Source organism: Heterodontus francisci, chromosome 5 (genome assembly GCF_036365525.1).
Source record: "Heterodontus francisci isolate sHetFra1 chromosome 5, sHetFra1.hap1, whole genome shotgun sequence".
NCBI classification, from domain to species: Eukaryota; Metazoa; Chordata; class Chondrichthyes; order Heterodontiformes; family Heterodontidae; genus Heterodontus; species Heterodontus francisci.
This window is the reverse complement of record NC_090375.1, coordinates 180,679,712-180,705,532: the sequence shown is the minus strand read 5'-3', so window position 1 is coordinate 180,705,532 and position 25,821 is coordinate 180,679,712.

The following is a 25,821-nucleotide window of genomic DNA, read 5'->3' as shown; positions in this document are numbered from 1 at the left end:
GCCATTTTTAAATGTGTTTCATTATAGTGTGGACAAAAACAGAATATGAAAAAAAATTAAAACACATTTACACACTCATTCTCATTCACTCTATACCTGTAACTATTACAGTTCTGCTTTGTATCATCTTTAAACTCAGATAACTCAAAGCCAAATTAAATTCTAGACAAAGCATCAGCAATTACATTGTTTTTCCCCACAATGTGGATAATCTTTAAGTGATAGGCTGCAATAGTAAACTCCATTAAAATAGTCTGGCATTCTGGTTGTGATCAGTATATACCAGTGTCTCTCTGTCGCTGTGGTGGACATATACTTCAAAATGTTTAAGAGCTGGTAGTAAGCCCAGGGTTCCTTTTTCCACTGTAGGTTATCTCTTTTGGTGCCTATTTAGCTTTTTGGAAAAGTATCCCACTTGCCTTTCTATGCCTGATTCATCTTCTTGTAACCGGACTGCACCTACCCCCAGGTGACTAGCATCAATTGCTACCTTGAAGGGCTTTGTGAAATTTGGGGCAGCCAACACTGGTTCATTGATCAAAATGGCTTTCAGCCTCTCAAAAGATGCTTGGCATTCCCCCGACCACACTACCTTGGCTTTTTTTTTGTAGGAAATCCATCAGTGGTGCAGCTATAGCACTAAACTTTGGTCCAAACTTGTGGTAGAAACCACATATCCACAAAAACCTCATGATTTCTCATTTAGTCTTAGGGGCAGTGAGCTTCACCAATGCTTGTACTTTTGCTGTTCCTGGTAACACTTGTCCTTGTCCTACTATATGCCCGAGTTAGGTTACCCGCGCTTTTGCAAATTCACTTTTGGCAAGATTTAATTAATTTAATTAATCACCAAATCAGCCGACTGTATTTTTCTAAACAGAGCTTTTAGTTGTTCCATCTGCTCCTTCCAAGTGTCACTATATACCAGCACATCATCAAGATAAACAAAACTTGGTTTATTAGTCTCAAGAAAGTTGCTGGGGCTTTTATTTTGACCTGAATGACATCACTCAGCATTTGAAAAGACTGTCTGGTGTGACAAAGGCTGATCTTTCTTTAGCTCAGGGTGTAAAGGAACCTGCCAGTATCCCTTTAACAAATCTACTTTGATAAGAAAAGTGGTACTGCCAATTCTGTCAAGACAGTATTCCAATTGAGGAATTGTGTAGGAGTCTGCCTTTGTTACTGTATTAACATTTCTGTAGTCTATGCAAAATGTAGTTGAACCATCAGCCTTAGGCATTAACATGACTGGGAACTCCAGCTGTTTTGACTGGGTTCAATTAGAAGGTTTCCAGCATGTATTGGATTTCTGCTTTCACATGGACTTAAACAATTAGAATGCTGTTTTATAGGAGAGAATTCCCCTACATCCACATCATATATGGCTAAGGTTGTACATTCTAGTTTGTCCCCACAGACTCCCTTAAACGCTGAGTAGCCTTGAAAGGTCTCCTCATTGTTCTGCATCTAGGTATGAAAGCATAGTGTCTAATCTCCCTAACAATTTAGCGTTAGCTCACCAAATAGTAGGAGGTTCAATGTGGGAATTATCTAGGCCTCCTTTTGCCTTATCCTCACTATCCCTTTCGTCCTTCACTGTCCTTACTACCTAAAGTACCTGTGCTTGCTTATTCTTCTCCCAGCAATGATGTTGTTTCAACATATTGATGTGACACAGACGACTCTTTTTCCGGCAATCTCGGGTGTCAAATAATTTACTGTACCAATACTTTTGACTACTCTATATGGACCACTGAACTGTGCTTTCAGCAGTTCACCCTGTAAAGGCAGTAAGACTAACATCTCATCCCCTGGATGAAATATTCAGGTCTAGGCATGCTTGTGTGCCCATTTCTTCATGGTTGTTTGGGAAGCTTTAAGGTGTTCCAGAGCCACTTTGCAGGCTCTTGTGAGTCGGTCCCGGAACACGGATATATAATCAAACACGAAAGACCTGTCCCTCTGTTCTAAAAACCTTTCTTTGATTAGTTTCAGAGGACCTCTTACCTCATGTCCATAAAATAATTCAAAAGGATTAAAACCGGGAGACTCATTAGGTGAATCATTGGTTTCAAACAAAAGAAATTCCAGCCCCTTGTCCCAATCATGGAGATATTCATGACTGTATGCCCTGATCATCATTTTGAGGGTCTGATGGTACCATTCTGAAGCCCCTTGTGTCCGTGGGTAGTATGCTGAGGACTTTAACTGTGTTACCCCCAGATTACTCATAATTTCCTGATAAATTTCAGACATAAAATTGGAACCTTGATCCGACTGGATCTCAATCAGTAATTCAGATTGAGTGAAAAACTGGGTTAACCTTTCTACCACCTCCTTAGCAAAAATTGTTCTCAAGGGAATGGCTGCTGGGAACTGAGTAGCCATATCCATTATAGTGAGTATTTTTTGATGTCCCACTTTTGGTTTCGGTAAAGGTCCTGCACAGTCTCCCAACACCCTACAAAATGGTTCCCCAAAAACTGTTATGGAAATTAGAGGTGCCGGTTTTTCTGGCAAGTTGCAGTTTTCCCACAATCTGGCACGTGTGGCACTTTTACAAATGTGTACCACGTCCTTGGAAAGACCTGGCGAGTAAAAATGTCGACCTATATGTGATTGGGTCTTCCATATCCCTACATGTCCCGCCATAGGAACTTCATGGACTACCCGCAATATTTCCCAGCGATACTTGGGCGGTGCTACTATCTCGTGAACAACCAACCATTCTTCGTCCACAGGTCTGTGAAGAGGTCTCCACTTCCTCATCAGTATCCCACTTTTAATATAGTAGCCTTCTGGAACTCCCTTTGCTTCAGCTTCAGTTACAGCTGATTGTGCCACTTTACTTAACTCTGGATCAGCTTGCTGAGCATTGATCAAAGAACACTTACTGAATATTTCCTTTGGATTATCCAAATCCCCAAAGAAAGTTTCAAATAGCTAAATATCTGTCTGTGGTGCCAATTTGACCTCCGACAACGGAACTTGTTTATCCATTGCTCGGGTCACTACATATGAAGAAAAAATTCCAGGAACCTTTTCCTGCAACTGCTCAGTCTCCTTGACCTCACTTGGCCTTTCTGTGAATACTGGAGAAGTTGCTACCTTTTCTCCAGCCAAATCATTCCCCAGGAGTAGGTCAACTCAGTCTACAGGAAAACGATGGACAACTCCTACAGTTACTGTTCCAGACATTAGGTCACACTCCAGGTGCACCCCATACAAAGGTATGGGTAGATACTCCCCACTGATACCATTCACTAAAACCTTGGCATTCAATGCACTCTCTTGTGGAAAAGTCATGTCTTTCGCCAGCAAAAGAGTTTGGGTGGCTCCTGTATCCCTAAGTATAACTATAGGTTTACCTGCCTCACTTGAGGGATGGGGAGTTACTTTTCCTTTTGACAAGATTTCCCTGTTGCTCTCAGGTATCTTGTTCATCTTGTTCACCGTCCCCGCACTTTATACTTGATTTTACAGCGTCAGTCAGAGCTACAGCCTGATCTGTTGTACTCTTGGTCAGAGCCTCTTTCTTTGCATTGGCCTTGTGTACCCCAGTAAGTTCTATGGGTTTACCATGCAACTTCCAGCATTCTGAACTTACCTTCTTTTGACGCTTCCACCTTCTATGTTTCTCGGATTTGTGGGAGGGTGATGGAAAAAGGGTTTGGGCTTGTAAACAATCTCATAATTATCAGCCATCTCAGCTGCCTGTCTGGCTGAAACCTTCTAGTTCTCTATATGGGTTCTTACTAACAGAGCGACTTAATTTTTAAATTCGTCCAGGAGAACTATTTCTCTAAGAGTCTCATACGTGGTCTGTACCTTTAGTGCCTGCATTCAACAATCAAAGTTAATTTGCTTTACCCTCTTAAATTCTATATAAGTCTGCCCAGGCTGTTGCCAGAGGTTCCAAAATCTCTGCCTGTAAACTTCGGGGATTAACTCACAAGCAGCGAGAATAGCCTTTTTTGCCATCTCATAATTTGCAGAAGCCTCCTCAGAAAGCATGGCATAAACTTCATGAGCTCTGCCAATCAACCTGCTATGCATGAACAGTGTCCAGTTTTCTTTTGGCCACCTCATATGTTGAGCTAGCGTTTTGAAAGAAATGAAAAATGCCTCTATGTCCCTTTCCTTAAACTTCGGGAGGGCTTGTACAAATTTAAATAGCTCTCCACTGGGTCCTGAGTTGGAGTGGGGTCTTTCCCCACCCGAATTTTCATCTGGGTCAAGAGCATCCTTTCTTTTTCTAGTTCCGCCCTTCTAATCTGGTATTCCCTTTCTCTCCCCTTTTCCTTTCTTTTTCTCCTTCTCTTGCCCTTTCTCTCTCCTGCCACTCTTTTTGTTCCCTTTGAAATGCTCTCTCTTTTTCCCTTTCCTCGCTTTCTTCCTTTTTCCCTTCTTTTCTCGCTCCCTTTCTCTGTCCTGAAATTCTAGCTCTAACCTCTTCATGTTTAACTGAATTTGTGCCAAGGTGACCTTGTCTTCTTCCAATTCTACTCATCCCTGTGACTCTTTCATTTCAATCTTCAGCTGTCTGGTCACTAGTCTCTGAATTTCAGCCTGCCTAGCTTTCGGTCTGATATTTAACTTCAAGTGCGCCATCATACTTGAAAGCTCATCAGTGGAGAATGCATGGGTTGTTGATATTGAAATATAGGAGCAATATTCTATCAGACTCAATGGGCCCGATATTTACAGGGAAGCAAGAGGGACCATGGGGGAAACCCAGCAAGGCTGGGCATGTGAAGGTCCTATTGATTTTAACTAATAAAGTTTTTCTTCCGTTTGCTTTCCAGCGGCTGGCCAAACTGACAGGTTGGCCAGGTGCTGGGCGGGAAAACCAGTGACAAAAGTCCGCTTGGGGACGGTCCCTGGCAATCAGGAGGAAGGGAGCTACAGATCGTGGCTTGTAACACGGGGGGGTGGGGGGCAGGGTCATGGCAAGGGAGAGAGAGACTGAAATCCACAGACAGGCCCATCCACAGCTGGCAGCTCGCGCCTTCTTTTCACTGTTGGCTTTCCCGAGCACTGGGAGACCTGGCGAGCAACTGTTAAATTTAAATCCAGCTCCTAACTGCGCTGTGGAAGCCTGGTTTAATTATGTTAATTTTTAAATTTTTAATCCCTCTCCAACCCTCTCCTGCATCTTATTGGGGGGTTAATATCGAGGACAATAGATTGACTGCTTTTTTGGACAATAGGAGAGAAATACGTGACTTTTAATAATAAAATAAGTTAACATCATCACCTCAATACAGATAGTTATATTCTCCTTCAGAAGAAAGTTGTTATGGTCGGTGTCACTATCATGTTGTTAGCTTTATTCATTATCTTTTGATCACGTGAAGATGCAAATGTGACAAATTCTCTTTCTTCTTGTCTACAGAATGACTGACATAATCTTCTGAATTTCTCACAAGTGTCAGTGTCAGCTGTGGCTGGCTCTTGCCTCTGAGTCAGAAGGTAGTGAGTTCATAGACCCACTCCAGAGACTTGGGCACAAAAATGTAGGCTGACATTCTAATGCAGTATTGAGAGAGCTCTGCACTGTTGGAAGTGCAGTCTTTTGGATGAGACATTAAACTGAGGCCTCGTCTGATCTCTCAGCTGGATGTAAATGATCCCATGGCACTATTTCATAGAAAACATAGAAAAATAGGAGCAGGAGTAGGCCATTCGGCCCTTCGAGCCTGCACCACCATTCAATATGATCATGGCTGATCATCCAAACTCAGTACACTGTTCCTGCTTCCTCCCTGTATCCCTTGATCCCTTTCACACTAAGAACTATATCTAACTTTTTCTTGAATATATTTAGTGATTTGGCCTCAACTGCTTTCTGTGGCAGAGAATTCCATAGGTTCACTACTCTATGGGTGAAGAAATCCTTCCTCTTCTCAGTCCTAAATGGCTTACCCCTTAACCTTGGTCTGTGACCCCTGGTCCTGGACTCCCCCACCTTTGGGAACATTTTTCCTGCATCTAGTCTGTCCAGTCCTGTTAGAATTTTGTAGATTTCTATGAGATCCCCTCTCATTGTTCTAAACTCTAACACATACAAGCCTAATAAACCCAATCTCTCTTCATACATCAGTCCTGCCATCCCAGGAATCAGTCTGGTGAACCTTCGCTGCACTCCCTCTCTAGCAAGAACATCCTTCCTCAGATAAGGAGACCAAAACTGCACACAATATTCCAGGTGTGACCTCACCAAGGCTCAGTATCATTGCAGCAAGACATCCTTGCTCCTGTACTTAAATCCTCTCGCTATGAAGGCCAACATACCATTTGCCTTCTCAACTGCCTGCTCCACCTGCATGCTTACTTTCAGCGACTGTTGCACAAGGGCACCCAAGTCTTGCTGTACCTCCCCCTTTCCCAATCTATCGCCGTTCAGATAATAATCTGCCTTTCTGTTTTTGCCACCAAAGTGGATAACCTCACATTTATCCACATTATACTGCATCTGCCATGTATTTGCCCACTCACTCAACCTGTCCAAATCACAGTGGAGCTTCTCTGCATCCTCCTCACAGCTCACACTCCCACCCAGCTTTGTGTCATCTGCAAGCCTGGATATATTACATTTAATTCCCTCATCTATATCATTAATATATATTGTGAATAGCTGAGGTCCCAGCACTGATCCCTGCGGTACTCCACTAGTCATTTCCTGCCACTCGGAAAAAGACCCGTCTATTCATACTCTTTGTTTCCTGTCTGCCAACCAATTCTCTATCCATGTCAGTACCTTACCCCCAATCCCATGTGCTTTAATTTTGTATGTTAATCTCTTATGTGGGACCTTATCAAAAACCTTCTGAAAGTCCAAATACACCACATCCACTGGTTCTCCTTTATCTATTCTACTAGTTACATCCACAAAAAATTCCAGTAGATTTGTCAAGCATGATTTCCCTTTCGTAAATCCATGTTGAATTTGTCCGATCCTGTCATTGTTTTCCAAGTGCTCTGTTATTACATCTTTTATAATGGACTCTAGCATTTTCCCCACTACTGATGTCAGACTAACCAGTCTATAATTCCCTGTTTTCTTTCTACCTTCTTTTTTAAATAGTGGGGTTACATTAGCTACCCTCCAATCCATTGGAATTGTTCCAGAGTCTATAGAATTTTGAAAAATGACCAGCAATGCATCTACTATTTCTTGGGCCACTTCCTTAGGTACTCTGGGATGTAGATTATCAGGCCCGGGGGATTTATCGGCCTTCAATCCCAACAATTTCCCTAACACCATTTCCCTACTAATACTGATTTCATATAGTTCCTCCTTCTCATTAGACCCTACGTTCCCCAAAATTTCTGGGAAGTAATTTGTGTCCTTCTTTATGAAAACAAAACCAAAGTATGTAATTGGTCTTCCATTTCTTTGTTCCCCATTATAAATTCCCCTGTTTCTGACTGTAAGGGATCCACATTTCTCTTCACAAACCTATAGAAGCTTTTACAGTCAGTTTTTACGTTTTCTGCAAGATTATTCTCATACTCTATTTTTCTCTTCTTAATCAGTCCATTTGTACTCCTTTGTTGAATTCTAAAATGCTCCCAATCCTCAGGTTTGCTGCTTGTTCTGGCCATTTTATATTTCTGCTCCTTGGATCTAATACTATCCCTAATTTCTTTTGTAAGCCACAGTTGAGCCACCCTTCCTCTTTTATTTTTGTGCCAGACCGGAATGAACAATTGTTGTAATTCATCCATGCACTCTTTAAATACTAGCCATTGCCTATCCACTGTCGACCCTTTAAGTAACGTTCCCCAATCTATCAGAGCCAACTCGCGCCTCATACCTTCGTAGTTTCCTTTATTTAGATTCAGGATCCTAGTCTCGGAATCAACTCTCTCACTCTCCATCTGAATAAAGAATTCTATCTAAGCAGCTGAACTATCCCTGGCCAATATATATCCCTGAAACAGATTATCTGGTCATTGTAACATTGCTGTTTGTGGGAGCTTGCTGTTCACAAATTGACAGCCACATTTCCAAATTACGACAGGGACTATATTTCAAAAGTTGTTGTTGACTGTGAAGCACTTCAGGACATCCTGGGGTTGTGAAAGGTGCTATAGAAGTGCAAGTCTTTTTCTTTTTATTGGGTTGATTGTACAGAAAAATTATTTTGGTTTTTCAACACACATTTACTTTATTGGAATTCATACCTGCCGCCTTACTGACAACTCCAGAGGCACATCATCAGCCTGAGGCTCAGCAGGGCCCAGGCATCCCACACTCCTCCGAGTGTCAGTGGCATCAGCCGTCACAGCTTCCATCAGCTGCTCAGGTGCATCGGTGGTGTGCTTACCAGATTGTGGCCCCAAATGCAATGGACACTGACCAACATGAGAGTATCTGTGTTGGTGGAGGGTACAGGGAAGTGATGTGACAGTGAAACCGCCAAGGTCCCCTCCTCCTCCTCAGAGGTGGGTGGCTGTCCCCTGGTCAGGGCAGCACTCTGCTCTAGATGCTGACCTGTGTAAGAGAAAAGATAGATTGAAGGGTTTTGCACTTCCCATCGCATGTTTCTAAATACCACTAGTCTGAGGATCCACGTGTCCAGGGGAGGACACAGGAGCACCCATGACTTGTGCTTGCCAGAGGCTCCTTTGTGCCCATGCATAAGGCGACTCACCCTCTTGTGACCGCACTCCTGTCTCACAATCCTCGATGGAGTGGCCGCCATGATGCCCTACCAATCCCAGTGCTTCCTCCTCCATTGGTATCAGGATAGCTAAGAAGGGACTCTGCCACCAGTCTGGCCTCTTTCCTTCAAATTATGGGCTCTCTTTTCCTGCAGGCACAAAGATGAACAAAGTCGCCCAACAAAGACAAACACAATGCCTAAGCTATGGCAGCCTAGCTGCCCATGATGTGGGCACACAAATGCCTCCTGCATGAGACCCCACTCTGCAGTGACCTTGCTACAGTCAACACTAACAAATGAGCCCGTTGCCTGAGATGCAGCCATGCCTCTGACAGGATACGCGGCTGCCTGACCCCATTGCCACTGACTGGGTGGGCATTCCCTCTCCACCAAACTCACACTCACATGTTGCTACATGTAAGCCCCGAAGGCAGGGGTCGCCAACCTTTTCTTTAGTGAGAGCTACTTTTGATAAACGAAAAATATCACGAACCACTTAAACATATATTGAAAAATTGTGGATAGATAAATACAAACTAAATACATAGGTATTATAATTACATAATAGTTTTTTTTTATTTGCTCCTGGGATGTGGGCGTCGCTGGCTAGGCCAACATTTATTGCCCATCCCTAATTGCCCTTGAGAATGTGGTGGTGAGCTGCCTTCTTGAACAGCTGCAGTCCATGTGGGGTAGGTACACCCACAGTGCTGTTAGGAAGGAAGTTCTAGGATTTTGACCCAGTGACACTGAAGGAACGGCGATATAGTTCCAAGTCAGGATGGTGTGTGGCTTGGAGAGGAACTTGCAGGTGATGGTGTTCCCACGCATCTGCTGGCCTTATCCTACTAGGTGATAGAGGGTGCGGGTTTGGAAGGTGCTGTCTAAGGAGCCTTGGTGCGTTGATGCAGTGCATCTTGTAGATGGTACACACTGCTAACACTGTGCGTCGGTGGTGGAGGGAGTGAATGTTGTGGATGGGGAGCCAATCTAGTGGGCTGCTTTGTCCTAGATGATGTTGAGCTTCTTGAGTGTTGTTGGAGCTGTACCCATCCAGGCAAGTGGAGAGTATTTTATCACACTCCTGACTTGTGCCTTGTAGATGGTGGATAGGCATTGGGGAGTCAGGAGCTTAGTTCCCCGCCATAGGATTCCTAGCCCCTGACCTGCTCTTGTAGCCACAGCATTTATATGGATACTCCAGTTCAGTTTCTGCTCTATGGTAACCCCAGGTTGATAGTGGAGATTCAGCAATCATAATGCCATTGAATGTCAAGGAGAGATGGTTAGATTCTCTCTTGTTGGAGATGGTCATTGCCTGTCACTTGTGTGGCCCAAATGTTACTTGCCACTTATCAGCCGAAGCCTGGATATTGGCCAGGTCTTGCTGCATTTCTACACGGACTACTTCAGTATTTGAGGAGTCACGAATGGTGCTGAACATTGTGCAATCATCAGTGAACATCCCCACTTCCAACCTCATGATTGAAGGAAGGTCATTGATGAAGGAGCTGAAGATGGTTGGGCCTAGGACACTACCCTGAGGAACTCCTGCAATGATGTCCTGGAGCTGAGATGATCGACCTCCAACCACCACAACCATCTTCCTTTGGGCTCAGTATGACTCCAACCAGCAGAGAGTTTCCCCCCTGATTCCCATTGACTCCAGTTTTGCTAGGGCTCCTTAATTCCATACTCGGTCAAATGCTGCCTTGACGTCAAGGGTACTTACTGTCACCTCACCTCTTGAGTTCAGCTCTTTTATTCATGTTTGAACCAAGGCTGTAATGAGGTCTGGAGCTGAGTGGCTCTGGCAGAACCTAAACTGAGCGTCACTGAGCAGGTTATTGCTAAGCAGGTGCCGCTTGATGGCACTGTCGATGACACCTTCTGTCACTTTATTGATGTTTGAGAGCAGACTGATGGGCAGTAATTGACCAGGTTGGATTTGTCCTGCTTTTTGTGTACAGGACCTACCTGGGCAATTTCCACATTGCCGGGTAGATGCCGGTGTTGTAGCTGTACTGGAACAGCTTGGCTAAGGGCACGGCAAGTTCGGGAGCACAAGTCTTCAGTACTATTGATAAAATGTTGTCAGGGCCCATAGCCTTTGCAGTATCCAGTGCCTTCAGTCATTTCATGATATCACGCGACTGAATCGAATTGGCTGAAGACTAGCATCTGTAATGCTGGGGACTTTAGGAGGAGGCTGAGATGGATCGTCAACTCGGCACTTCTGGCTGAAGATTGTTGCCAATGCTTCAGTCTTATCTTTCACACTGATGTGCTGGGCTCCCCCATCATTGAGGATGGGGATATTTGTGGAGCCACCTGCTCCAGTAAGTTGTTTAATTGACCAACACCATTCACGACTAGATGTGACAGGATTGCAGAGCTTAGATCTGATCCATTGTTTATGGGATCTCTTAGCTCTGTCTATCGCATGCTGTTTACGCTGTTTGACATGCAAGGAGTCCTGGGTTGTAGCTTCACCATGGTTGACACCTCATTTTGAGGTATGCCTGGTGCTGCTCCTGGCATGCCCTCCTGCACTCTTCATTGAACCAGGGTTGCTCCCCCGGCTTGATGATGACGTTAGAGTGGGGGATATGCCGGGCCATGAGGTTACAGATTGTGGTTGAGTACAATTCTGCTGCTGATAATGGCCCACAGCGCCTCATGGATGCCCAGTTTTGCAATGCTAGATCTGTTCGAAATCTATCCCATTTAGCACGGTGATAGTGCCACACAACATTATGGCGGGTATCCTCAATGTGAAGACGGGACTTTGTCTCCACAAGGACTGTGTGGTGGTCACGCCTACCAATACTGTCATGGACAGATGCATCTGCAGCAGGCAGATTGGTGAGGACAATGTGATGTATATTTTGCCCTCTTGTTGGTTCCCTCACCACCTGCCGCAGACCCAGTCTAGCAGCTATGTCCTTTCGGACTCAGTCAGCTTGGTCAGTAGTGGTGCTACTGAGCCACTCCTGATAATGGACATTGAAGTCCCCCACCCAGAGTACATTCTGCACCCTTACCACCTCAGTGCTTCCTCCACGTGCTGTTCAACATGGAGGAGTACTGATTCATCAGCTGAGGGAGGGCAGTAGGTGGTAATCAGCAGGCAGTTTCCTTGCCCATGTTTGACCTGATGCTATGAGACTTCATGGGGTCTGGAGCTGACGTTGAGCACTCCCAGGGCAACTCCCTCCCGACTGTATACCACTGTGCCACCACCTCTGGTCTGTCTGCTGGTGGGACAGGACATACCCGGTGATGGTAATGGCGGTGTCTGGGAAATTGTAAGGTATGATTCAGTGAGTATGACTATGTCAGGCTATTGCTTGACCAGTCTATGGGACAGCTGTCCCAACTTTGGCACAAACCCCCAGATGTTAGTAAGGAAGACTTTGCAGGGTCGACAGGGCTGATGTTTGCTGCTGTCGTTTCGGGTGCCTAAGTCGATGCCGGGTGGCCCCTCCGGTTTCATTCCTTATTGACTTTGTAGTGGTTAGATACAACTGAGTGGCTTGCCAGGCCATTTCAGAGGGCATGTATGAGTCAACCACATTGCTGTGGGTCTGGAGTCACATGGAGGGTCACATGTAGGGTGGACCAGGTAAGGACAGCAGATTTCCTTCCCTAAAGAACATTAGTGAACCAGATGGGTTTTTACAACAATTAACAATGGTTTCATGGCCATCATTAGACTAGCTTTTTAATTCCAGATTTTCTTTTATTAATTGAATTCAAATTCCACCTTCTGCCGTGGTGAGATTCAAACCCATGTCCCCAGAGCAATACCCTGGGTCTCTGGGTTACTTGTCCAGTGACAATACCACCAAGCCACCGCCTCCCTCATATTTATTATGAAGGAAAACTGATCTTAACTTTATTTCAATGTGATACTTGACACTGCATGCAAACCTCTTGAAGAGATTACTGTACTTGACGGTGTCCAGAAGTCCAGCAGCAGCTTCATTGAGTGCTTGGTGTCTGTTTAGCAACATCATCTCCCTTGCAATCTACCTCCCTTGACAGTGTCACATTAGAAATTGTTGGGCGCAACTGGGCTCAAAAGTACGTAGGTTAAACCCATCAGCTTGTCCTCCATCTGCACTCCAGCTCAAACTGATGCAACAAAAGAGACCTACACAGGAGGCCAGGGACCAAATTCTGCTTCCAACACCCATCCTAATGCAAACTTGCTGTGTTTCCTGACTCAGTTCTGTGAGCAATGCCTGCAATAAAATACTGCGGATGCTGGAATTCGGCAATAAAGGAGCAATTGGTGGAAATACTCAGAAGGTCAGACAGCATCTGTGGAGAGAGAAAGAGAGTTATCTTTTCAGGTGCATCAAGCCGCTGGAGCCTGCAGCCTGGAACTCGGAGTGGAAGAAAGAGGAAGAATGAGGAGAGGCAATATAGTCCAACACTCACAACAACGTACAATCCACCAACCTTACTGGGATGATGAGATAGAGTTTAGAAACACGCACCAACATGATTCCGGTAAAATATCCCACGAGGAAAAGCGGGAGCAGTGTCTGTGTCCGCCCTGATATCCCTCCAGGCATGTCACCCAAACACCCCACTCCTCCCAGTCCAGCTCAGCCTAGCAGTTTGCAGCTTCCTGCACTTTGAGCCAGTCCTGCTCAGGTGCGGCACAGTCCAAGGGCAGTCTTTGTGGAACCAGGGAGTGGGGACTTCTTGGCCAGTGCTGTGTCCTAAATGATTCCTTCCTCCCCTCCCCCAGGCCCTTTCATAATTGAGCTAAGTTTCCTTTAAAGCTTTGGGGTTTGATGTTACAGCTTATTAATCCTTAGTTCCTCCAGAACAGCTAGAAAGCTGGTGGCCATTAACCTGGGCCTGTCACCAGGAGAAGCCCCACAGCTGCCGCCCTACTCGGTGCACAGACCTGAAGCATTAACTCTGTTTCTCTCTCCACAGATGCTGCCAGACATGTTGTGCATTTACAGCACTTACTGTTTTTATTTCAGATTTCCAGCATCTTCAGCATTTTGCTTTTATTCTTACTGGGGGTGTTTGAGGCCTACACCGGGTGTTTAAGAAGCCTCCCTGCCCACCTGCCAGTTCCGTTCCTCTCCTGCACTCGGCGGTTTCTCACCCGCTGCGGATCCGACATGACCGCTTTCATCCAGCTCCAGCATCCACACTGCACATGCTCCAGTCACCGCCTGCACTGCACATGCTCCAGTCACCGCCCGCACTGCACATGCTCCAGTCACCACCCGCACTGCACATGCTCCAGTCACCGCCCGCACTGCACATGCTCCAGTCACCGCCCGCACTGCACATGCTCCAGTCACCGCCCGCACTGCACATGCTCCAGGTACCACCCACACTGCACATGCTCCAGGCATCACTGGCCAGCTATTCCAAGACTGTCGGCGAGCTATTAGTAGCTCGCGATTGACGTATTGGCGGCCACTGCCCTAAGGGAAGCGAAGCATGGAGTACTCATCATGGCTGAACAAATAAAGTAATTCATCCGCTTGCAGCACTGTTCACATTCCAGGGATGACTCCATAGCTGCAGACCTCCTCTGAATCACCATCCAGGCTTGCTTGGTCAGGCGGTGTGGTCTCCTACCATCCCTGGGGAAGAAGACCTCCCGCCTTTCCCAGGTAGCCTAGAGGACAGCCTGCAAGGAGACATCAATGAACTGAGGGGCTAGCCAGAATCTTCCTTCTGACATGCTTTCAGACGTTTTGGTCCTCAGCCTATCTGTGTAGTTAATATTGATAACTGCAGGGATAATCGAAGCAGCAAGGTTCTTCAAAGCAGCAGAGATCTTCAAAGCAGCTGGGTTCTTCAATTTAGCAGTGTTCCTTAATGCAGCAGGGGGTAATCAATGCAGCCGGGTTCTTCAATGCAGCTGGGTTCTTCAAAGCAGCGGGGTTCTTCAATGCAGCAGGGTTCTTCAATTCAGCAGTGTTCCTCAATGCAGCAGGGGTAATCAATGCAGCAGGGTTAATCAATGCAGCAGGGTTAATCAATGCAGCAGTGTTCCTCAATGCAGCAGGGGTAATCAATGCAGCAGGGTTAATCAATGCAGCAGTGTTCCTCAATGCAGCAGGGGTAATCAATGCAGCAGGGTTAATCAATGCAGCAGTGTTCCTCAATGCAGCAGGGGTAATCAATGCAGCAGGGTTAATCAATGCAGCAGTGTTCCTCAATGCAGCAGGGGTAATCAATGCAGCAGGGTAAATCAAAGTAGCAGGGTAAATCAAAGTAGCAGGCTAAATCAAAGCAGCAGTGTTCTTCAATGCAGCAGAGTTTCTTCAATGCAGCAGGGGTATTCATAGAAACATAGAAAATAGGAGCAGGAGTAGGCCATTCAGCCCTGCGAGCCTGCTCCTTCATTTATTATTATCATGGCTGATCATCCAACTCAGTAACTTGTTCCCACTTTCGCCCGATATCCTTTGATCCCTTTAGACCCAAGAGCTATATCTAACTCCTTCTTGAAAACATACAATGATTTGGCCTCAAATGCTTTCTGTGGTAGCGAATTCCACAGGCTTATCACTCTCTGGGTTAAGAAATTTATCCTCATCTCAATCCTGAAAGGCTTATCCCATATCCTTAGACTATGACCCCTGGTTCTGGACTCCCCCACCATCGGGAACATCCTTCCTGCATCTACCCTGTCAAGTCCTGTTAGAATTTTATAGGTTTTGATGAGATCCCCCCTCACTCTTCTGAACTCAAGCTAATATAATCCTAACCGACTCAATCTCTCCTCATACGCCAGTCCCACCATCCCAGGAATCAGTCTAGTAAACCTTTGCTGCACTCCCTCTCTAGCAAGAACATCCTTCCTCAGATGGGGACACCAAAACTGCACACAATATTCCAGGTGTGGCCTCACCAAGGCCCTGTATAATTGCAGCAAGACATCCCTGCTCCTGTACTCGAAGCCTCTCACTATGAAGGCCAACATACCATTTGCCTTTTTTACCGCCTGTTGCACCTGCATGCTTACCTTCAGCGACTGGTGTACAAGAACACCCAGTTCTTGCTGTATATTCTCCTCTCTCAGTTTATAGCCGTTCAGATAATAATCTTCCTTCCTGTTTTTGCTACCAAAGTGGATAACCTCACATTTATCTACATTATACTGCATCTGCCATGCATTAGCCCAATCACTCAACTTGTCCAAATCACCCTGAAGCCTCTCTGCATCCTCTTCACAACTCACCCTCCCACCCAGTTTTGTGTCATCTGCAAATTTGGAGATATTACATTTAGTTCCCTCATCTAAATCATTCATGTATATTCTGAATAGCTTGGGTCCCAGCACCGATCCCTGCGGTACCCCACAAGTCACTGCCTGCCATTTGGAAAAAGACCCATTTATCCCTCCTCTTTGTTTCCTGTCCGCCAACCAATTTTCTGTCCATCACAATACACTACCCCCAATCCCATGCACTTCAATTTTACATGCTAATCTCTTATGTGAGACTTTGTCGAAAGCCTTCTGAAAGTCCAAATAAACCACATCCACTGGCTCCCCTCATCAACTCTACTAGTTACATCCTCGAAGAATTCTAGTAGATTTGTCAAGCATGATTTCCCTGTCGTAAATCCATGCTGACTCTGCCCGATTCTACCACTGTTCTCTAAGTGCTCTGCTATAAAATCTTTGATAATGGTCTCTAGAATTTTCCCCACTACCGATGTCAGGCTGACTGGTCTATAATTCCCTGCTTTCTCTCCACCCCCCTTTTTAAATAGTGGGGTTACATTAGCTACCCTCCAATCTGTAGGAGCTGTTCCAGAGTATATCGAGTCTTGGAAGATGACCACCAATGCATTCACTATTTCCAGGGCAACTTCCTTAAGTACTCTGGGATGCATACCATCAAGCCCTGGGAATTTATCGGCCTTCAATCCCATCAATTTCCCAACACCATTTCTCTACTAATACTGATTTCTTTCAGTTCCTCTCTCTCACTAAGCCCTGTGTTCCGCAACATTTCTGGTATGATATTTGTGTCCTTCATTGTGAAGACAGAACCAAAGTATGCATTTAGTTGGTCAGCCATTTCTTTATTCCCCATAATAAATTCCCCTGTTTCTGACTGTAAGGGACCTACATTTGTCTTCACCAATCTTTTTCTCTCCACATACCTATAGAAACTTTTACAGTCAGTTTTTATGTTCTCTGCAAGCTTGCTCTCGTACTCTATTTTCCCCTTCTTAATCAATCCCTTGGTCCTCCTTCGCTGAATTCTAAACTGCTCCCAATCCTCAGGTCTGTTGTTTTTCCTGACAAATTTATATACCTCTTCCTTGGATCTAATGCTATCTCTAATTTCCCTTGTAAGCCATAGTTTGGCTACCTTTCCCGTTTTACTTTTGCGCCAGACAGGGATAAACAATTGTTGCAGTTCATCCATGCGCTCTTTAAATGTTTGCCATTGCCTATCCACTGTCATCCCTTTAAGTAACATTTCCCAATCCATCATGGCCAACTAGCACTCATACCTTCGTAGTTTCTTTTACTAAGATCCGGGACCCTGGTCTCAGAATCAATTACGTCACTCTCGTCCCCAAGGGGTCTCGCACCGCTAGATTGTCAATTATTCCTCTCTCATTACACAATACCCAGTCTTGGATGGCTTGTTCTCTAGTTGGTTCCTAAACGTATTGGTCCAGAAAGCCATCCCGTATACACTCCAAGAATTCCTCCTCTACAGTATTGTAACTAATTTGATTTGCCCAATCTATATGCAGATTAAAGTCACCCATAATTACAGATGTTCCTTTATCGCATACATCTCTAATTTCCTGTTTAATGTCATTCCCAACATCACCACTACACTACAATCAATGCAGCAGGTTTAATCAATGCAGCAAAATTCTTCAATGTGGCAAGGTTAATCAATGTAGCAAGGTTAATCAATGCAACAGGGTTAATCAATGCAGCAAAATTCTTCAATGCAGCAGGGTTAATGAATACAGCAGGGTTCTCCAAAACAGCAGGATTAATGCAGCAGGGTTCTTCAATTCTGCCAGGGTTAATCCATGCTGTAGGGGAAATCAATGCAACAGGGTTAATTAATGCAGCAGGATTAATCAATGCAGCAACTATATGCAATGAGTACTGGCAGCCCTTTATATATGGCACCAGCATTTCCAGCAGTGTCACATGATGCCGCGTCCACCACTTCACTGCCTGCCTCTGCCACTTCACTGCCTGCATCCACTCCCTCACTGGTCAGCTCCCTCCGTCTACTGGCTGTTAATTGACCAGTCACCTCAAGATTGCCTCCTCTTGGCCACTCACCTCATAAGCGGCAGCGGCACCCATTTCCGGTCCTGATGTCGAGACCTCGGGCCAATCAACATAATTCAGCCCATACTGTATTATTGAAAGAAACTGAAACAGCATATAATGATGTAAATATAACACAGGACTACACAGATTTACTATTAATTCTTACCACATGTTACACAAAATTCAATTTATTATAAAAGCTGTTTATTTAATTACATTTATAATATTCCAATTATGATCATTCTTACATTCAGTTATGTCGATCACGATAAAAATGGCTGATATTTAGTATAGGCGACAGAATCTGAATCCTACACCATCACAGCATTAGCAAGGTTTGACCCAGTGCTAATATTAAAATTCACTTTTCAAGGTTACAGCATGTACTTGGCAAAGGTCAAAGTAGCACTTGAATACTTTCAGTTTAGGGGCTGAATCGTTGACATGGAGGCGAGAAACAGGAGCCAGATCTGTTTTTGGGTCAGAAACCCGCCTCTGGGGGGAAAACTAATTAAAGTTCAGATTTTCAGCAGGGTAGGCCCTTAATTGGTATCAAGATGGGTTTCCTGTCCTTTAGAGCCACTAGGGGTGGGAATGGAGATGGGTCAGATGAAATGTGAGACTCATATAGACTCCCTTGGCAGCCATCACTGAGGCTACAGGGTTGTCCTGATGGAGAAATCCACGGTTTACGCCAATGCCTTCCAATGCAACATAGGGAAGCAAGATGTCACTGGGTAGCCGAAGGACTGGTACGTGTGGCAGGGCTACCCCTCTGTTCATCGAAGCTGACCTGGATCTAATGATGGAGGCTGTGAAGGAGAAGAGGGTGGAAGGAGGAGGCCACCTCATTATGCAGCAGGGGCACCTCTCTGTTCAGCATTATCTCCCTCTGTCTCCAATTTCTCTTCCTCTCTTACCTCCTGCTCTTGCTGCTCCCTCAATGAACTGTTTCCTTCCAGGGCCTCAACAGCCTCAAGATCCACACATTTCCAGAGGGTCATGTTACGGAGAGTGCAGCAGAGCACCACAATGCCCAAGACCCCTGCAGGAGGGTATTTGACAGCACAACCCGACTTGTCCAGGCACTGGAATTGCATCTTCAGAAAGCCGATGGCCTGCTCAATGGTTGTCCTGCTGAGCAGGTGGCATTGGTTATATCGCCTCTGTCTGGGGCTCCCGTGCAGGGATCAGCAGCCATCGCTTCAAGGGATTTTCCTTGTCCCCTTAGATCTATCCACGCACTTTGGGGGTTGGAGTGAAGATCTGAGGCAGCCTGGACTGCCGGAGGAAGAATGAGTCAAGGCAGCTGCCAGGAAAGTGAGCCCACCCTTGGAGAAGCTCTTGTTGTGGTCAATGACAAGTTGGACGTTCAGGGAGTGAAGCCCTTCCTGTTGGTGGATCTCACTGGGTGACTTCATGGATGCATCAGTGCAATCGATGATGCCCTGCACCTAGGGAAATCCAGCAATGACAGCAAAACCCCATGGCCTCTTTCCCTGTGAGGCCATGTCTATCATTAAATGAATGTACTGTCCAGCTCTGACAAAGAGGGCATCAGTGACCAGAGAGAGACGGTGGTGTGCAGCCATTTTTGAGATGCCACTAAGGTCCGGAGATGATCCTTGGAACGAGCCTGAAGCGAAGAAGTTCAAGGCCACAATGACTTTGAAAGCCATTGGCAGGGCATGGCAACCAGTGCTGCGAGATGTGAGGTCTTTGGCAACGAGGGAACAGATGTCTGTGACCATTTCCTGTGATGCTGGTTCTCGGTCATCTCCAGGTAGGTCTGCCTTTGGCGGTTGATCTTGTGTTAAGGGTTTGGCCTCCATTGCCCTCCTGCCCTTCTTTCCTCTCCTGTGCCCTCCTGATGCCCGGAGTTCTGCCCTTCCTACAGAAGGTATTGTCCTTCATCGACACTGTGCCCAAAATCTGACAATCGTGCCTCCATTGCCAGCTGGAACCCACCTTCAGGGCAAGTGGTCGCCCAATTTTCCTTGGCAGCCTTGCCTTCTGCCCTTCTGCCCCGTGATGCCAGCAGGTGCCGACCCCTTTCAAAGCCAGTGGCTGTGTGCCCACTCTCCTTGCCACCTGTGCAGTGTGAAGGGCAGCCCCTGACCAAGTGCCCAGTCCCGCTTTGCCCTGCTCACCCTTTTATGGGGCAGAGGTGATGCCCAGGTGCAGCCATGACTGGCTCCCCGCTCTTTACCGCCTGCCTTCTGCTGGTCAGTTTCAGAAGGGGCTGGTAACACGTGTGCCCCTTCAAAAATTAAAAGGTCAGCCTCTCACAAGCTCCTAACTAGCTTCTAAATTGTGTTGGTTGCCCTCAATTGGAGGGCAAGTGGGATTCCCGCCCCACCTTTCTCGCGTGCTGCTCATTACTGGATCGGTGCCTTGAAATTGACATGCTGCCCAGCACCGGTATTTTCGGGGCACTCCGCCTCCATTCTTGTCTTTGGGACGTCCTGAAAATTCAGCTCTAAGTCTCTAACTTCGATTTTAAAGTACAAAAAGATATGAGATCTTTTGTGTCAATGCACTTACTTTTCTGACCAGTCTGCCATGTGGGACCTTGTTAAAAGCCTTGCTAAAATCCATGTAGACTAAATCAAATGTGCTACCTTCATCGACCTTCCTTGTTACCTCCTCAAAATATTCAATCATGTTAGTCAGACACAACCTGCTCTTAACAAATCCATACTGACTATCCTTGATTAATCTCTGCCTCTCTAAATGATGGCTTATACTCTCTCTCAGAATTTTGTCCAATGTTTTTCCTACCACTGAGGTTAGGCTGACTGACCTGGAATTAATCAGGGTATCCGTCCCTCCCCTTTTAAACAATGGTACAAAATTAGTAATCCTGCAGTCCTCCAGCACCAGGCCTGCAGCCAGGAAGGATTGGAAAATGATGTCCAGGGCTTCCACTACTTCTTCACTTGCTTCCCTTAGCAGCCTGGGATAATTCCATCCAGGCCTGGTGATCTATCCACTTTCAAGGATGCTAATCACCTTAAGATTTGCTCCCTCACTATGTTTATCCCATCAATATTTCATACTCCTCCTGCGTAGCTACTATGTCTGCTTTATCCCTTTGTTTTGTGAAAACAGATGCAAAGAATTCAATGTGGACCATACCCATATCTTCCCCCTCCACACACACAATCCTAATTGGAATCTAATTGGCCCTGCTCTTTCCTTAGTTATCCTCTTACTTTTTATTTATTTATTTATGAAACATTTTTGGGTTTTCCTTGATTTTACTTGCCAATATTTTTTTACGCCCTCTCTTTGCTTTCCTGATTTCCTTTTTAATTTCACTCCCATACTTTCTAGGCTTTCTGCAGTACTGAGCATTTGGCATCTGACATAAGCTTTCTTTCATTTTGCCTTATCCTACTCTGTATTCCTTTTGGCATCCGGGGGGTCCAGAATTGTGAGTCCCACCCTTTTTTTTTCTGGGAACATATTTGTTTTGAGCTCTATTTTGCTCCTCCTTGAATGCCTCCCACTGCTCTGACATTGATTTACCTTCTGTTGTTTCCAGTCCACTTTTGCCAAATTACATCTCAGCTTAGTAAAATTGACCTCTCCCCAGTTTAAAGCTTTCACTCTTGGTCTATCTTTGTCCTTTTCCATAACGACTCTAAAGCTAATTGAATTATGATTACTACCATTAAAATGCTTTCCCACTGGATACCCCTTCCACCTGCCCAGGTTAATTCCCTTAAAGCTAAGTCCAGAACAGTCCCTTTTCTTGTTGGGTTCGCTACATACTGACTAAAAAAGTTCTCCTGAATGCATTTTAAGAGTGTTGTGCCCTCCATACCATTTACACTGAATTTATCCCAGTTAATATTAAGGTAGTTGAAATCGTCTACTATTACTGCCCTTTTGTTTCTACACTTCTCAGCAATTTGCCGACATATTTGCTCTTCTATGTCTCTCTTACTGTTTTGGGGTCTATAGTACACTCCCAGTAGTGTAATTGTCCCTTTTTTGTTCCTCAGTTCAAACCATATGGCCTCATTTGATGCTTCTTCTAGCATATCATCCCTCCTCACAGCTGTGATTGTTTCCTTCCTTTTATATCCCCCTCTCTATCCTATCTGGAAAACCTGTAACCAGGAATGCTGAGCTGCCATTCGTGCCCTTCTTTCAGCCATGTTTCAGTAATAGCTACAATATACTTCCAAGTTTCTATCTGTACCCTCAGCTCATCTGCCTTATTCACTAGACTCCTTGCATTGAAGTATATAACAATAACCACTGAACAACTCTTTTACTTTCTATTTTCTAGCTTTTGTTTCCTCGACCTTCCAAACTCGCTTACTAATTTTCTGCCTTCCATTTCCAGCTTTGCTTCTCTTCCTTCTGAATCTACATTCAGCTTTCCATCCCTTTGCCAAGCTAGTTTAAACTCTCCCCAACAGCATTAGCAAACCTCCCTGCCATGATATTGGTCCCGATTCCTTTGAAGTGCAACCTCCCCCAAAACCGATCCCAATGCCCCAGGAATCTCAAGCCGTCCCTTCTGCACCATCTCTCCAGTCACACATTCAGCCACACTATCCTCCTATTTTTGTACTCACTAGTGCGTGGCACCAGGAATAATCTGGAGATTACTACCTTTGAGGTTCTGCTTTTTAATTCCTCCTGTAGCCCCCTGAAATTTGCCTGCTGGACCTCATCCCTCTTTCTACCTATGTCTACCAATGTAGACCATGGCCTCTAGCTATTCACCCTCCCCCATCAGAATGTTTTGTAGCCACTCAGTGACATCCATGACTCTGGCACCAGGGAGGTAAATACCATCCTAGAGTCATCTCTGCAGCACAGAAACACCTGTCTGCTCCCCTAACTATTGAATCTCCTATTGCTATTGTTTTCCTGATCTTCCTTCTGTTCCTCTGCACAGCTGAGCCACCCATGTTACCATGGACTTGGCTCTAGCTGTATTCCCCAGAGAAATGACCTCCCAAACCAGTATTCAGAACTGAATACTGGTTACAGAGTAAGATGCACTCAGGGGACTCCTGTACTGCCTGCCTGATCCTACGTGACTGTCTGGCAGTCACCCAATCCCTCTCTGCCTGCACACTCTTAAGCTGCAGGGTGACCAGAAACATGCTATCCATGTATCTCACTACCTTGCAGATGTATTACAGTGGTGCCAGCTGTCGCTCCAGCTCTGAAACACAAAGTTCAAGCTCCTTCAGCTGACGATACTTCCTGCACATGTGGTTGCCCAGGACACAAGATGTGCATTCCACGGGACTGAGCTGCCCTGCCATGCCTCTATTTATTAGACGAATTAAATTTAACAAAAATAAAGTAAAGACTTATTAGAGACTTATTAAGAAAAACACTTACCAGTTACTCACCAATCAACACCTTCCCTTGTGCTGATAGCACTTAGTTTTTAACCTTGCTTCCTAAGGCTTGCACTCCCTTCGGGCCCTGACTGCTCTGCTGCTTCACTCCCAAACTCCTTCAGGTCCGCATTTCTTGCCTCCAGGCTCTCCGATTTAATAAAGAAATAGATAGATTTTCCTAGCTCTTAATTTCATCTTTGGGCCATAGATTCATCTGATGAATAATTTCAGGAAGTGCAATATCAGTAGAGAATGCTAACAAATTCTTCATAAATGTTCAGTACAGATCTGAGGATTTGTATTAATTCAGTGGATTACCAAACTTCAGGAAGCCTGTTTTGTGCTTGTTCAGGCATTAGTAAAGGTCATTCATGAGAAACCTGTCAAACTGAGAAGGGAGTATGTCAGTTATTGAGCATAAAGAATGGGTCGATTTTAAACAATGGCCATGGAGAGAAGCAGACATAGCATCCATTTTTATCATTATCAAAAGTAATTGAGTGTAGCTGTTAGCAGGCTCAGATGGAGATAAACAGATTACAGATTGGATAAATAGGTGTTCAAGGAAATGTAATGAAGAGAAAGGTGAGATGATACAGTTTGGAATGAGAGATCATATACACTGAATACATTTTAAAAGCAGTAGAGGAGCAGAGATGCTTAGGACTGAACTGTCCCGGCCCACTGGGGTTGGGCTGGGAGGCGGCAGGGCCAGAATATCGGGATGGCAGGCATCAGGATGGAAGACCGATGTCATCATGTCACAGCCGGATATTCCAAAGGGTGACTGGCATGGTGGGAGGACCTCGCGCTCACACACAGCAGGCAGGTAACTAAGCCTGTTAAACAGGCAATTAACTTCAATTTCTTCAATTTTACCAAGGTTTTTTGATTGTTTTCAGGAGTACACAGGAACCACAGGGCTTCAGTGCCTCACCATGTATAAGGAGGCGGTGAGTTAGTGGGAGGTCAGTGCTGGCTGCAGATGGCAGCCATCGTGAAGCCTAGTGTGGCTACGCAGGAAGGGTGGAAAAACGCAGGCATTGGCACTGTCAGTTGGGAGAAGGAGAAATGTTTCCAAAACTGCGGGGTATACCATCAGAGTGCCATCTTGGAGCTGGCACATGTGTGCATAAAGCAGGGCTCGTAAGACCCTTGGAGGCTGTGTGAATCTACATGCCATGGGCCTCATTTACTCAGGCATTGGGACCTCCAGTGAGGAGGAGCATCAGAGAAGGAGAGGGCTGTGCCCACAGGCAGTGGGGCAGCAGCAACCAGAGGGGCACCAGGATTGCCAGCCTCAGTGGTAGGGGATGGAGGAGAAGGGTGCAGAAGGGCACCCTTCTGTTAGCAGGCTCCTGTACAAAGAAGAGGTTAGCCGCCACAGAGGGTCCACCAACTGAGGCTCAGCTACCTTCAGATATCAGAGCAGCAGTGTCACCGCAGACTTTGCATCTCCAGGGAGGCCATCACAGAGCTGTATGTCATGATAGTGATAAATCTCAAGAGGACTTAGTCTGGTGAAATGGACAGACAAGTGGCAGATGAAATTTAATGCAGACAGGTTTGAAGTGTTTCATTTTGGTAGGAAGAACAAGACGAGGTAATAGAAAAAAAAATACAATTCTAAAGCAGTTGCAGGGGGGCATTTGCACAAATGGTTGAAGGTGGCAGGGCTGGTTGGGAAAGTGGTTAATAAAGCATACGGGATCCTGGGCTTTATAAAGAGAGGCATAGAGTAAAGGCCTGCTACCCAACCCGAACCCGACGGGACCCAACTACATGTGTCGGGTTCGGGTCGGGTCGGGCCGAGTCCAGGTCAAGTCGGGTCGGGTCGGGTCGGGCCGGACACACACGGTAAGTGCATTGCTGGTAAGTATTGAAATTAAAAAACTTACCTGAGCTGGGAGTCTGGGACGAAACTGAGTCTGAGCAGTGAGCGAGTGACATCACTATGACGTCATCACGCATGTGCTGCAGCTTCCTGGAGGTTCCGAGTCAGAAGGTAAGTAAAGGGATGGTAGGGTCAGGCTTGGGTCGGGTCGAGTCAGGGTCGGGCTCGGGCCGGGTCGGGCTCGGGTCCGCTGTGGTTCGGTCGGGTTCCGGTCAGGTTCTTTTTCCTGAACTGAGCAGGCCTTTAGCATAGAGTACAAAAGCAAGGAAGTTATGATAAACCTGTATAAAATCCTGTTTCGACCTCAGCTGGAGTATTGTGTCCAATTCTAGACACCACATTTTTGGAAGGATGTGAAGGCATGAGAGAAAGTGCAGAAAAGATCCACGAGAATGGTTCCAGGGATGAGAGACTTAAGTTACATGGATAGATTGGAGAAGCTGGGGTTGTTCTCCTTGGAGAAGAGAAGATTAAGAGGAGATTTGATAGAGGGTTCAAAATCATGAGGGGTCTGGACAGAGTAGATAGAGAGAAACTGTTCCCATTGTCAGAGGTCGAGAATCA